The 12541-nt window shown below is 39.3% G+C and overlaps 1 long non-coding RNA gene across 1 annotated transcript; it reads left to right on the top strand.

Moving 5' to 3' along the window:
* Nucleotides 1–1568: 1568 nt before the first annotated feature.
* On the top strand, nt 1569–12499 carry LOC121065449. The gene is made up of 3 exons (XR_005817068.1): nt 1569–2003; nt 11268–11443; nt 11868–12499. It is a non-coding gene; the product is annotated as an uncharacterized LOC121065449 (long non-coding RNA).
* Nucleotides 12500–12541: the final 42 nt, after the last annotated feature.

Here is a 12541-nt window from a genome sequence, read left to right as displayed (position 1 = left end):
TTGTTTCCTTCTCCACATCTGTGCAACCTTTTTTTTTTTTTTTCTTTTTTTTTTTTTTTTCTACAAAGCTTGCTGATAAGGTTCTATGAAGAATCCTACTTGCTTAATACACCAGTGCAAAACAGTATAGTATCAACTGCTGCTCAGCCAGATATGTGCTCTCAGAAATGAGCAACAGCAGCTCAATGAAGACACGCAAATTTAACTCTTGCAAAAGGCAAAATTAGTCAGAAAGAGAACTGATACGCAAACTTCATCCAGGGTCAAAAGAAATCTAAGGTGACAAAAATATTGCCATTACTTTTTTGTCAAACACAGAAAGCATACGGAGGGTGGAAGCAAAGACAAGTAACCTATGAGGAATACATAGATATTGTCGGAGTATCCAGGGATGGAGTTAGGAAAGTTAAAGCCCAAATGGAACTCAGTATGGTCAGGGATGTCAAGGGCAACAAGGAGGGCATCTGCAAGTACATCAGTCACAAAAGGAAGACTAAGGAAAATGTGGGACCTCTGTTGAAGGAAACAGGAGGCCTGGTTACCCAGGACAGTGAAAAGTTTGAGGTACTGAATGCCTTCTTTTCCTTAGTCTTTACCAGCAAGACTGGCCTTCAGGAATCCCAGGTCACAGAGATCAGGTTGAACAGCTGGAATAAGGAAGATGTACCTTTGGTGGAAGAGGATTAGGTTAGCGAATACTTAAGCAAACTGGACATTCACAAGTCCATGGAAGCCGATGGGTTGCGCCCACAAGTGCTGAGGGAGCTGAGGGAGCTGGCAGATGTCATTGGGAGGCCACTTTCAATATTTTTTACTCGATTGTGGAAACTGGGAGAAATACCCAAAGACTGAATGAAAATAAATGGCACCCATCTTCAAGAGGGCAAGAAGGAAGACCTGGGGAACTATAGTCTGGTCAGCCTCACCTTGATCCCTGGGAAGCTGACTTAAGAGCTAAACCTGGAAAACATTTCCAGGCACAAGAAGAAGAAAATCTTCAGGAATTGTCAGCATAGATTCACCAAGTGGAAGTCATGCCTGCCAACCTGATAAGCTTCAATAATGAAATCACCAGCCTGACAGATGAGGGGAAAGCAGTGAATATTGTTTTCCTGGCCTTCAGTAAAGCCTTTGATATTGTCTCCCACAAGATCCTCATAGAGAAGCTGTTGAAATATGGGCTGGATGAGCAGAGAGTGAAGTGGATCAAAAACTGGTTGAACAGCTGGATTCAGAGGGTAGCAGTCAGTGGAACAAAGTCTACTTGGAGGCTCGTAATGACTACAGTACCCCAGGGGTCAACAATGGGTCCAGACTTCTTTAACCTCTTTATTAATGACCTGGAAAATGGGGTACAGTGCACCCTCAGTAAATTCATAAATGGCACAAAAGTGAGGGGAGTGGATGACTCACCAGAAGACCATGCTGCCATCCACAGGCACCTTGACAGGCTGGAGAACTGGACTGACAAGAACCTCATGAAGTTCTACAAGGCGAAGGGCAAAGCCCTGCACCTGGGGAGGAAGAACCCCAGGTACCAGGACTAGCTGGGGACCACGTGTCTGGAAAGCAGCTTGGCAGAAAAGGGCCTGGGGGTCCTGATGGGCACCAAGTTGAACATGAGTCAGCAGTGTGCCCTTGCTGCTAAGCAGGCTGATTGTATGGCTGGGCTGCATTAGGTAAAGTATTGCCGGCAGGTGAAGGGAGGTGATCCTTCCCCTCTACTCAGCACTGGTGAGGCTACATCTGGAGTGCTGGGTCCAGTTCTGGGCTCCTCAGTACAAGAGAGACACATAACTCCTGGAGAGTCCAAGGAAGGGCCATGGACATGATGAAGGGCCTGGAGTATCTTTATGGGGAGAGGATGTGAGAGCTGGGACTGTTCATCCTAGAAATGAGGAGGGTCTGGGGAGATCTAGTCAACATATATGAACTCCTGAACAGAGGTTGCAAAGAAGATGGAGATAGTTTCTTTTCTGTGGTGCCCACTGACAGGACAAGAGGTAACGTGCACAAACTGAAACATAGGAAGTTCCCTCTGAACATCAGGAAAAACTTTACCATGAGGGTGACTGAGCACTGGCACTGGTTGTCCAGAGAGGTTGTGAAATTTTCCTCTTTGGAAATATTCAGAAGCTGTCTGTATGTGATCTTGGGCAACCTGCTGTGGGTATCCCTGCTTGAGCTGCATGGTTGAATCAGAGGGGTCCCTGCCAACCTCAACTTTTCTGTGCTTCTTTGAAATTACATGTAGAATATAATAACTTTTTTATTTTAGAGAGACTTATACCTCTTATAAATTCACTGTCAGTCACCGATATGAATGCTAGTATAGAGCAGATGCTCTTTTCGGACTTCCTGTATGATATTTCTTTTCTGATTATTTATTTATTTATTACTATTTAAAACTGAATGGCTGTTGGAAATGACTGACATGCATAAAGCAACCATATAGTATAGTTGCAGAAGAAACAAATAGTTTTAATTCCACTGTAGGTCAGATGGTACAGCCCACTTAATGGTATAGCACCCTTTTTCTATTTAAATGCCTTGAGCATATTTTTCTATATTTAATTAATATGGGAAGTTTTGTGGGAAGTTTAATTAGTCAGACTTTGCCAATTTCCAAAAACAACCCTGTGGAACAATACTTATATGATATTAAACCAACAGGAATTACAAGAAAGGCTAATTAAAGCAGACTTATTAGGTAGTTTAAATCTATATTACATTTTTGTTATCATTCATTCATGCCTGAGTAATTAAATATATGTATAGAGAAGCACAAAAACAGAAATTTATGCATATGTGTATATATTCTATGTATTTAGCTTGTGCAGTGGAACATGAATAACTATTAATTATGTGATTTTTTTTGGTAAGCAAAGGATGAAGTATGTGCACCAAGTAGGATCATGGCTAGTTGAACAGGTACTGTTTAGCTTGTTTTCCCTCAGTGCCAGATATTGGCTCATTTTAGCTGATAATACATGGAATATCATTTATTATGTATGTATGTTTCAATCAAACACTTTAAAATTTGAAATTAACTTTTAGATAGCTTAGTAGTAGTAATGCTCTTATTACAGAATGGGAGTACATGCTTATCAAAAGATTAGCAGAAGCTAGTGTAAGTTACAGCACTTAAAATCTGACTTCCAGTCCTCAGGATCCTGAGAGTTATTTTACAGGAAAGGATGTTTTTATTGTTGTAGAGATGAAGAAATAGAAAGACCAATTTCTGCCCTGTGGACAAATGGAGAAATAGTGATAGATTATCTGGCAAGATGCATTTAGCTTTCCAAGGTGAAATATACCTACAACTGCCAAATAATTCCTTTCCCCCAGCTGTAGATGTGTCATGCAGTAAACCATATATTCCTGTTACATTACTCTTTTTTTTTTTTTTTTTTTTTTCAGCAGACTGAAAGGCTTGTGTTTGATAAGGAAAAGTGAGCTTATTCTTAAATGTTTTTCCCATCATCAGACACTGAGTCATAAAAATAATATAAGTAAAATGCTGTCACAAATATATTTTTATTTGTGCTAAAGCTTTTTTTTTTTAATGTTGCTACAAGAGATTGCTCAGGTGAGGGTTAGTGTGTGTATGCTTATAAATCCAAAAAGCTCCTGAACTCTTTGCTGCCCAGAGAAATGCAGGTTTTGATGGAAAAAATGTTAAGTTTTACAGTGACAACACAAAGATGGAAAAGTCAAGAAGTGATGGTGAATTACCTGTCAATTATGGGATTTCTCTCCCTCTCATTTTTTTTTCCCCCTCACAGAACACATGCTGTTTTGATCCCTTTTCTTTGAAGCACTATAAGTAAGGTAAGCACTGCATGTAGTAGTCATCCTCTTATTGACATACAGACCATATGAATAATGTATGCTCAATTGAAAACAGTAGTGATATAAATATCTGAATGTTATGCACGTTTTTGTCATTTTAAAAATAATACAGCAAACGTTTCTCAAATACTTACATTTGAAGTGATGAGAAGTGAAAATATTTTCCATATTTTCTGCAGTTTATTGATCACAGAACCTAAGATAGGTAGCCTTGAACGTGTTTCTTCAGCTAGCTGAGTCTTTTCAGTGACAGTGTTGCATGTCGTGACTTCAGGAAATAAACTATTTCATGAAATTGGTTAAATTTAGTCCAGGTTTAAGCAGGAGCAACTCAAAAGATTAGAGATGGTGCTATGTCTCACATATTCTAGGGTTTAATGGTTATTTTCTGACTTTTTCACAGCCGTAGTTCGTCATTTTCAGTAGACAGCTGTGCAGATCAGGATCAGATGTTTGCTAAAATAAACATTTGCATTTTTATCCTCAATCTGTGCCAGGATATTACAGAAAAATGTACACTAACAAATGCTGGCTTCTAAATTATTAGTGTCTGTTAAGCTGATACTTCTGTGAAGACTAATAGAATTGATCTCTAGAAAAAAGTACATTCTCTCCATTTGAAAATTTGATGGATTGACCCTTGCCAGCAATTAAGCCCCCACCCAGTCGCTTGCGTCCTGTCTCATGTGTTCCCCATACTATCCCAGGTGAGGAAATGCAACAGAAGAGTAAAAGCAAGGAAAACTTGTTGTGCATGATAAAGGCAGTATACAAAGTGACAGAAAAACAGTAACAACAAAACAAGTGATGCAAAAGCAAGCACTCACCGCCTCCCACCAGCAGACTGATGACTAGTCTGTCTCTGAGCAATGGCTACCTTGGAAAAATGGGTCCCCACCAGTTTTATGGCTAAGCATGATATTAAATGGTATGGAACATCTTTTTGGTCAATTTGAGGCAGATGTCCTGGCTATGTCCCCTCCCAACCTCTTGCCCAATCCTGCCCTGCTCCCTGCAGGTGGCAGAGTGAAAAACAGAGGTCTCCATGTTGTGCAAGGTCCATTCAGCTGCAGCTAGAACTTTGGTGTGTTATCAACACTTTTGTTGATCACAAATATAAAATGCAGCTCCATATGGGCTTCTGTGAATGTAGTTAACTCCATCTCAGCCAGACTCAGTACAGAAAACAGCACTGTTTGTTGTGGAAACAAGAAAAGCAAGTCACTTAGGAAACTCTAAATAAAGAATGTACTAGTGGAGCAATCAGTTGACTAGACATTTTAGCCTTGGAGAGATGTTTTCCATGTATTTGGAGGTTGCTGTGGATCATATTTATATAGATATTGTGAAAGGGCCCCAAGCTCTTGCTGTTAGACAATATAACTCAACATAGAAACTGATTTCATTAGTTATAATTGAGGTGGGGAAAGAAAAGTTGGAAATGAGAGATGGAATCAAATATCCATATGAAGGCTTTTTCTGAGCTGGTCTTTTATGAAGATGTAGATGGAGAGGAAGGAAGAGCAGGACAGAAGCTTTTCTTCCAAGATCACAAGATGTTCCTTCCTGTTACTGTGATGGGAGAGCACTCCTGTACATAGGAAAGAGCCTTCATTTCTGTCAAGCTAAACTTCTTTTCTCTAAACCAATGTCATCAGCTCTCTTCCCTTCACAGAGCTAGTGCTGGTGAAAATGTAGCTACAGTTATGGAAATATTTTCTTCTCTTTTTTTCTCAGTGCACTGGCTTGCTCTTCACTCATAGTTCTACTTTACAAAATGTGGTATTGCTTATTACTTGAGATATCTTGTCACTGCAGGTAATACTAACAGCAGGGACCTCTGGCATAAAGACAGGTGTCTATAAAAACAATGAAAAACTTTAGTGGGAGTGATTGGCCCCTGGAACAACTTACTAAAAAGTCTTTTTTTTTTTTTTTAATAAGAAAAACAAACAAAACCTGGATGGATCGCAAACCAATGGATCTAATTCCATTGGTTCCTTCTCATCTTGTGGTGGATTCACCTCCACAGACTCCTCATTGCTGTCCTGCTAATAGGCATGCCTGGGCCCCGTGGCATGCTGGGCCAAATGGAATGCCTTTGACCTGTGTGGTTTTCAGGCTGATTGGTGTGCCATGGTGCCACACCACTCTGTGGTCAATTTGCATGCCTGGGTCCCACACTGATGTCTGGTTTATGGGCATGTCTGGGTCCCATGCTGTGTTCTGGATGATGGGAACGCCTCTGCCCCACACAGCTTTTTGGCTGATGCTCCTGCCTTTGCTCCACACCATTGTTGCACCAATGGGAACACCCAGGCAGCCTGTTACTGTATACCTGAGGGGCAGGCCTGGGCCTCACACCATTGTGGTACCAACCTTTCTTGGTATACAAGAAAGGTTCATAGTTTGCAGAAATGTAAATAGTAACTTAATTGATCTTCTTCAATTTCTTTAGATACAACTCCAGTATGAATTTATAAATTAAACTAAATCATGCTTCTGAAAAATATTTGCTTTTTACATTATTCTTTACCTGTCAGCATCTTTTAAAATTCATAATATTGTTCCAGCTTTGTTTACTGAAGCTTAAATACTGTATCCTATAGGTGTGGTGGTTTTACTCGTGTGGGCAGCTGAGTTCCACCACAGCCGCTCTCTCACTCCCCCTCCTCAAAGGGGAAGGGGGAGAAAATACGATGCAAACTGCTCAAGGGTTGAGATAAGGATGGGGAGATTGGTCAACAATTATCGTAACGGGCAAAGCAGACTCAGCATAGGGAGATAGTGAGATTTATTGCCTATTACTAACAAGCTGGAGAAGTGAGAAACAAAGGAAAGAAAACAAAAGCGCTTTCCCCCCATCTGCCCTCTTCCACCTCCTCCCCTCTGAGTGGTGCGGGGGAACAGGGGAATGGGGGTTATGGTCAGTCTATAGCACTTCGTCTCCACCGCTCCTTCACAGTCACTCCCTGCCCGTGCTCCATGTGGGGTCCCTCCCACGGGATGCCGTCCTTCCCAAACTGAGCCTGCAGGGGGCTGCCCACAGGCAGCAGCTCTTCAAGAACTGCTCCCACATGGCTCCGTACCACGGGGTCCATCCCTCAGGAGCGAACTGCTCCAACCTGGATCCCCCACGGGTGGCAGCTCCCCCCAGACCCCCTGCTCCTGCGTGGGCTCCTCTCCACGGGCTGCAGCTCCGGCCCGGGGCCTGCTCCTGCAGGGGCTCTCCATGGGCCGCAGCCTCCTCCAGGCCACATCCACCTGCTCCACCGGGGGCTCCTCCACGGGCTGCTGCATGGAGATCTGCTCCGTGTGGGACCCATGGACTGCAGGGGGACAGCCTGCTCCACCAGGGGCCTCTCCACATACTGCAGGGGACTTCCGCTCCAGCGCCTGGAGCACCTCCTGCCGTCCTTCTTCACTGACCTCGGTGCCTGCAAGGCTGTTTCACACTCCTCTCACTCTCCCAGCTGATGTGTGGCAGCGTTTTTGTTTTTGTTTTTCTTCCCTGTCTTAAATATGCCCTCACAGAGGCGCAAACAACATAGCTTATTGGCTTGGCTCTGGTCAGCAGTGGGGCCCTTACCTAACATGGGGCAGCTTCTAGATTCTTCTCACAGAAGCGACCCCTATGGCCCCCTGCTACCAAAACCTTGCCATGTAAACCCACTACAATAGGAAAGCATAGAACAGGTTAAATTGCATATTTTATACCATGTGATCTTGTTTTATAATACCCGATATTGTTCCTTTTATATTAAAAATTTTTGAAAGAGTTGAAGTAAAATTCTCACTTTTCCTCTGGAGCTTTCCAAATCTATAGTTTTTTTTTTTTTTTTTTTTTTTTTTTTTTTAAATAAAAAGGGTAAAAAATGTGTACTTTCATTTAAACTTATCATTTCAATATCTTTTTGTCCAGTGTTTTGCATAATTTAGATATTCTATGTACTTTCAAGTGTCTTCAGTTTCCTCTGATGCTTTTTCTGTTGAATCCTCAAACGTCTCCTGTTTAGGAGTTACAGACCTCTTAATATTTATTTAAAGCTGCCATATTCATTTTTTCTCAATTTCTTTTCTCATTACTTCCCCCTCCTCCTTTCTTATTAGTAGTAAATGAAATGTCTGTCTTCTCTTCCTAGAAGGAAACCAGGACACATTTATCAGTGTTTGCTTTCTCTTCTTGTGCAATTGTCTGAGAATTATTGTCTATGTTGGTCCACTTACTGTGTGTATGCACAGCAAAGGTGTTTTAGCAGGTGTTCTCTGGATTAAAAATAACTGTCTTGCACTCTGTCTTAAGAAAAGTATGCCATTAATTTCTACTTGCCATCAAGTAGAAATTAATTCATGAATGTGTAAACTGGGGAATACCATTTACAGCATGTAACCCAAGCAGTATCAGTCCTTTAAACTTAAGAAGCTCTGACTTGATTGCTTTTGATGACAGGAGCTCTGTATTTTTAAGGGGAAAATTCATTCAGGCTCTTTAAATTCTAAAAGGGACGATTTAACTGGAAAGTATAAAAAACATCAACATGTCTGTGTTTTATTGGAACTGCTCTGCTTTTCTGAAGATAACTAGGAATGCTTAATAAGCCGTGTACTGGAACATTTCATTCACTCATACCACATTTTTTACACTTTAACCCTTATCATATGCTGATGTGAATGGGTAATCCTAAACATGATCTCTTTCCAATTCATTTTATTTAACCTAAAGAGTGTTTTGCTTCAGCATAAAATCTTGTTTATCTCATTTCCATCAGATTAAATCCTGTCACTTGAATCAAAAGTGACTTTTTTTTTTCTTGGTAAGATTTTAATAACATGGTCTGGTTTCAAACAGGACATATTTAAAGACAATAGTCTAAGATTTTTTTTTTTCATGAGGTTTGCACAACCCCCCACATCCATTTTCTCACACACCAGTTGTAGCATCATTTTAGCAGGTGATTAGCAATGAATTTATTTATTTATTTATTTAGTATATTTTTCCTATAGGGGAGTGTTTGTGGCTGAAAATGATTGTATTCCTGTTTGTAAGGAATCTGTTGCATGGATAGTTTTGCCCCATACTTCCCTTCCTTGATAAATTAATTTCAAGCAGATGTTCAATGCCTTTAGAGTGATACATATAATCTTAATCATGTGGTAGATGCTGTGTATGTTTTTAGATATGACCAACATAGGTGTCTTAGGATGGGTTGCTTTTAATATCTGTTGGCAGTGTTTTACATTTGATGGTATTTGTCCATGCAGAGAGAAACAACAGGCTTTACAGGGTGAAAACTACACTATTACCAATGCTTTTGCTGTCTCTGGCAGTTTTGTTAATCCGTACTCTGTTTTTCTTTGATTATAAGTTCCTGAAAATATAAGTTTTCAGCATTATAACAACACGCTCTTTTTTTTTTTTTTTTTTTCTTTTCCAAAATGTTTCTATATTTTGGGCTAAGTTTTGTCTGAATCAAAATGGATGCAAATTGCTCTGAGAAGCAAAGGGAAACAATTTTCAGGATTTATGTTTTGGTTCAGCAGGTGAATTATTAATTATTAATTATTGTTTGTTTTTTTCTCTTGATCATATATATATTGTCAAATAGTAAGAAAAAATGTATGTTTCTTTCCTTCCTCCCAACAACTTATATTTTGATATTTCTATATCTGCTTACTAAGACTTGAAGATTTTCATCACAAAAGTGACAGCTTCAGTAGAAGGTACTATAAGAGTGGAAACTGACTTCCATAATAGGGCACAGGGCTATGAATTGATATTTTAGGCAATAATGTAAGAACTATGTCCTGAGTACTCATGTTCCATTCTCTTAGTGTTCGGTTTGGTTTGAATATAGGATGAGGGACTGGATTATATTTTCTCCTTCCTGTATGACTCTGACTTCTAAAAACCTTGTTGAAGAAATTCTGCCTGCTGACATACCTTTTGAAAAGTTGAATTGTTTTATACTGAAAATATAAACCATGAAACTTTACAACTTTTTAGAGTGAAATGCCCTATTTTTAAAATGTTGCTGGAAAATGTTTCAATATTGTCAATTTCTCTCTTTCAGTGAGGCTAAGCTACATTGCCAAATTTGACTTGCATATGCAACTAGTTTTTCTTTGAGACAGAGCATGTGATTAGTTTACTACTCCCTGATGTGTTCTTGTAGTTCTAAGAAAAAAATCTCTCGGTTTTCCTACTCTTTTTAAATTACATAGCATTTATAATTTCATTTGGTCTCCCTTACTTTCACAATTAAGAAGTAGTGAAAATTACATCCTATATTATATTCTATATTTATGCATATCTAATTTTGGCCTATTCCAATACTATTATGACTGAAAATTAACCATTAATGAATAATGTTAAAAACTATCAGGGTAAACACCACCATAGGGAGATAGGTTGTATGAACTTCTTGTAAAGCATATTAAGAGTTTCTGTTTCTAAAATTATTGTGGAACCATTTTGCAGCTCTCAAGACTCTGTCTGCTGGTTTTAAAATTAAACTTCTGCCAGAAGTGGTTCCTTAAATTGGCACTTTGATGTCAAAAATACATGGGAGATGTCAGACAGCATTTTCCAATGAAGTTAGTTTGGGGGTGTTTGTGAAGTGGTTTGTCGTTACATTGATGGTGCTATTGGTGCTGAGGTAAAATGATGAAAAATGTAAGGTCTTCCATAACTATTGCTATAATGAAGTTTGCTTTCTTTCCTGTGTATTCCTATTACATGCATGTGGAGGTAATCTGCTATTTTCACCTTGCTTTGAACTGATCAACCTAAAATGTTTCCCTCCAAATAATTAATTCTTATGTGTTTTTCTCTTCTCAAGAAAAAAAAAAGTACTTTCCTTTAACTACAATCTACAGAAAAAAAACTCATTTAACCAATATTCTGTAACCATCTACATGCAGTTCCACTTTTAACATGAAAAATTCAGTCTGTTGAATAGAACATAAATATGATGAATATGATAATGAGTTTGCTCTTTTATTATGTGAAGGACAGAGGTGACCTCTAAAGACCACTGAAGCTGAGGGAAGAGAGAAAATTTCCTGTTTGGAAAAAGTTGTTTGGTCAGAGAAGGTGTATCTATGTAAACAACTGATACAGTGTGAAGAGGGGAGCACTGGAATTAGTTTGATTTGGTGTGATCCATTAGGGCTTTAGCATGCCCATGTTGCATGTTTCCTGGCACTGATTTTCATGCCAGATGTCTCTTCTGGGTGTATGCTATGCATTTTTATCTACCGGGTGATGTGAAATAGGTTTCTGTACAGCGATTGCAGATTGCTTTGTTCTTACAACTGTTCTTACAATCCCATGCATGTATAGAGAGCAAATGCTGAAGGACATTAGAGAAGATGTACTTCCCTTCTGTTGGAGGTATGCTTTGTCTATGTTTCAGGTGGGGTCATCCAGTGCATGATTTCAACCTTGACTCACCCAGACGGGATGTTATTTTGAGCCCACTGGAGATGAATTCAGGAGCATACTGCATGAATCCAAGGCAAACTTACCAAAAAGGGAACCCTGCACTTACAGAAACACTCCCAGTGTCCCTGTAACAAACAAGTACCAAGTGTAAGTGAAGGCCCAGTAAAACTTCCTTTTTCTGGATGCCCTATCAAGTCTAGTGGTGATATTTTTAATTGTAAAAAATTTCAAAAGTCAAAGGTGAATGTATGAATGCTGATAATACATTGACATGTTATCAGTCTCTGAGAGGTCTGAGCATAGTGAAATTATTTGGGTAAAATAGTGAAGCTATTTCAGTAAAAAGGATCATTTATGGGTCTTTGGATTACAGTTTTTGTGCATCATTTGAAGGAAAATTGATTTTACTTTATTTTTTTTTTACAATTGTTGTTAGGAATTGGTGAGTAAGTTAAAATACAGAAGCAATTATTTTGAATTTGGTAAATTGCTTTTTCACTTGAATTCTGCTGCCCTTCATTCAGCTGGATTACCTGCAAGGTTTCTGGTCATTATTTGTCCTCTTTTGCAGGTAATGCCAGATTGAAGAAGCCTTCTTAAATGTCTCCCCTGTGCTGACTACATGTTACATTTCAACCTATACCTGCCTTGTTTATCACTTTTAGTTTATGTGACCTGGGACCACTTGAGTGAATGTACAGTTCTCTGTCTCAGACCTAATCTGAGAAGTTACTTGCTTCTGTCTGGTAACTCAGACAGAACTGGTGGATCCCCACAGTACACCAGTCCTGTCCCTGCATTTGTGACCTAGTGAACATGCAGCAGGGTGGCAAGAGTTTTTGTGAGCTCCAAGTACTGATCTTGATGGGTGTAAGCTTCTATATATCCTGAAGACAGCATCTGTTCTGTAATGTAGGTGGTTACTATGGGGCATTCTGTACAGACAGCTCACTAGCTGAATAGACTGGTAGATCCATACAAGTCTTAGTAGTGTGCTTAAAACAAACAAACACTTTAATCTTACTTGTAAATTTCTTAACTTCTAACCATTTGGTAAGCTTGACTCAGTTGTCCTATATTTATGGTGTGAATGCAAAGTAGTCATTAGTCAATTTTTAATTATATTTAGTCTAATAATCATGCTTGTCCCTTCATACCAAGCATTTAACTTTAAGGGCAATGAGGGTATAAAAATAAAAGGATTTGACATGACATGTCTCTTGCATTGATTAGCTTGAAAGAAAG

Source organism: Cygnus olor, chromosome 2 (genome assembly GCF_009769625.2).
Source record: "Cygnus olor isolate bCygOlo1 chromosome 2, bCygOlo1.pri.v2, whole genome shotgun sequence".
NCBI lineage: Eukaryota > Metazoa > Chordata > Aves > Anseriformes > Anatidae > Cygnus > Cygnus olor.
The sequence above is the reverse complement of the archived record's forward strand: the minus strand, read 5'-3'. Positions and strand labels throughout refer to the sequence as shown.